The sequence below is a fragment of the Castanea sativa genome, chromosome 3 (genome assembly GCF_040712315.1).
Source record: "Castanea sativa cultivar Marrone di Chiusa Pesio chromosome 3, ASM4071231v1".
NCBI classification, from domain to species: domain Eukaryota; kingdom Viridiplantae; phylum Streptophyta; class Magnoliopsida; order Fagales; family Fagaceae; genus Castanea; species Castanea sativa.
This window is the reverse complement of record NC_134015.1, coordinates 38,197,830-38,200,672: the sequence shown is the minus strand read 5'-3', so window position 1 is coordinate 38,200,672 and position 2,843 is coordinate 38,197,830. Positions and strand designations below refer to the sequence as shown.

General features: G+C 31.3%; 1 pseudogene; it reads right to left on the bottom strand.

Moving 5' to 3' along the window:
* Positions 1 to 236: 236 nt before the first annotated feature.
* Positions 237 to 2,843, bottom strand: LOC142627436 (leucine-rich repeat protein 1-like; annotated as a pseudogene).

The window sequence follows — 2,843 nt, the reverse complement described above, 5'->3', positions numbered from 1 at the left end:
ATGTCGCCCTTGCAAAAATTAGGGGGAGGGAAGGTATTTTATTAAAAATAAAAAGCAATTATGTTATGGACATCATAATTCAGGGTCAAAAAGAAAAGAAGTATATATAAATTTATTGACAAAAGTAATGGGCTTCAATGCAAAACAGACGTAGAGGTTTATTGCCATGATTTATTGGGTTTCAGAAATCCCAAATTTATTTAAAAGTCATACGGTATTGTAATTCAAATTCTTATTTACTTCTGAGCTCTTGGATCTTGTATTATTTTAGTAACTGCAAATCCTACAACCCACGAAAGAAAATGTCACAGTTGTAGATTAATGAATTGGATATAGGATTAATATGTGAATTAAAAAGAAAAGGTGATAAGCAAATGGGAAATTAGTATGTGTACCAGTTGTGTTTGTACGATGGACAGTTCCTACCAGCTGGTTATCTGATGCATTCTTGATAAAAATATAGTATTCCAATTACTTAAAAAAAGGACCAAAGTACTCAATTAATTAAAAACTTTAATCTAATGTTCATTAAAAAAATAGACAAAAAAGAAGAAGAAAGTTCTCAAGCGAAAATTCATTTGCTTGGAGTAAATTAACATTAGAGTTTTCTTACAACCTAATTTGGAGGAATCTCCTCTAAGCCATACCATTTATATTTATTATTTAAATAAATCATATAACTCATTAAGTGTGTGTTTGAGATTGCTTAAAAAGTTAGCTTTTTATTATTATTCAGTTTATTTTTGCTACTATTTATGGGCCCCATTGCACTTTTTGGTATTATTCATGAGTTCCATTGTACTATTTTAGCTACTTTTTAGCTTTATTTACAGTACTTTCAGTTACTTTTTAGCTTTATTTATAGTACTTTCAGCAAAAAGTTTTTAATTTTAGCTATATAAACTATTTCCAAATAGACATTAAATAGGTCATATAACTAAAAATACTTGTGGATGGTTTTATCAATTGATAATTGGGTTAGTTTTGTTGAATGAGAGGAGATTTATGGGTTTGTGCTTTTATATTTTGGAGCACGTTATGTTTGTATTGTCAGTATGTTGTGTTTGATTTTAAATTTTTTGAATATGTTTGTTTTGTGAGTAGGTTGTGTTTGATTTTGAATTTTTTGGGTTTGTGTTTGGTATTGAATTTCTGGGTGTGTTTGTATTGTGAGTATGTTGTGTTTGATTTTGAATTTTTTGGGGAAAAAAAAAACCCAGAATTTTTTTTTTTTGGTTTTAAAAAAAACCTATAGCTGCGTTTTTAAAACTCAGCCAAAACTATATCTATAGCTGCGTTTTAAATGCAGCCCAAAGCAATTATATAGTCGCATTTTTTACAAAACGCAGCTATAGGTCTCAATTTATAAAGGGGTGAAAAACGCAGCTATAGGGGACCTCTAGCCGCGTTTATATAGACCTGCATAGGGGCTATTGTCATGCAGTATAGGCTGCGTTTGGAAACATGGCTATAGCCTATAGTTGCGTTTTTAGGGTTTATAGTTGCGTTTTCCAAACGCGGCTATAACCCTCGTTTTTTGTAATGCAAATAGTGGGTTGGAGGAATTTTTTTTCTAAACTAGTTTAGAGATAAACTTTTCTTAGATTAAACATCAAATGAATTGTCAACTTTTTATAAAAGTGAAAATAGATATAAATGATTAAATTGAAAATATCAAATTCATCAAGCTAATAAGAATTGTGGAATAACTATATATAGAATGAGTTAACTCACAACATATTCAAATTCCCATAGCTAACGAGTTGAATGATCTCCCATGGTATTAAGCCACTCAACTCATTACTGTTTAATCTCCTGCGAACAATTTTAAATCATAGTTTAAGACAAAATTTCACTATTTCGCCCCTTCTTTTATCTAAGCAGTCAAAACTTTGAAGGAAATTGGTTAGGTACTTGCAAAAACCTTAAGGACGTCAAGTTTCCAAGAGATGTTGGGATCAACCCAGAAAGTTGATTCTGATAGAGGTCCAGGCTGATCAGCCTCGTTAGGTAACCAATCGAGCTTGGAATAGTTCCAGTAAGATTATTGCCAAATACCTCTCTACCAGTAAATTAGCACGATTATAACCAGGAAGTTAAGTAAGGTAATGATATGCAAATCATCCTGTATAATTTATTTGCCAAATACCTCTCTAATAGAATTATAGATCGAATAGGTTTTCTTTCTTGTTATTTAGTACCTTTCTTTCAACTCATAAGGCTACAAGAAAAAATTATGAAGTTAAGTTTCTTTCTATTTTCACTTTTGGTGAGAATATTCTCCAATAAAGCTTCCTTGATAATCAAACACAATGGAAGTGAATATGAACTTACAAATTTTGAAGATTAGCTAAGGTTCCAAGCTGAGGAACAAGTTGTCCCGAAAGTCCAGCATTGCCAATGTTGGATCCCAGCTCTGAAGGACGTTGTAGGGATCTGCTAAATTGGCTTTCCGCGCATGAAGAGCATCCCCTGCTGATGAAGCAAATTAACTGAGATTGGGAGACATGTTTCTATAAAAAGAAAAATTATTTTATTATGTCACAGTTATATCTTATGACACCAAATACCAACCTCTATAAGAGGGCCTCTAGGTTAATTATTTATTTTTATTATTAAACAACGTGATTTTCTTGTTTACTAAAAAACATGATTTTCCTGATATTGCTTCATAAAAATTTCCCATTTCCAAAATTGGAAAGTAAACACAATTTGCAGGAAATCTGAAAAAATTATAAATTTATGAACTAGTTCATGGACTGAATTTCCATACCTTCCGAGTTGCAATCTACAGATGCAATAGCAACAGCAAATACAAAACAAACCAAAAATCGAGTAACCAT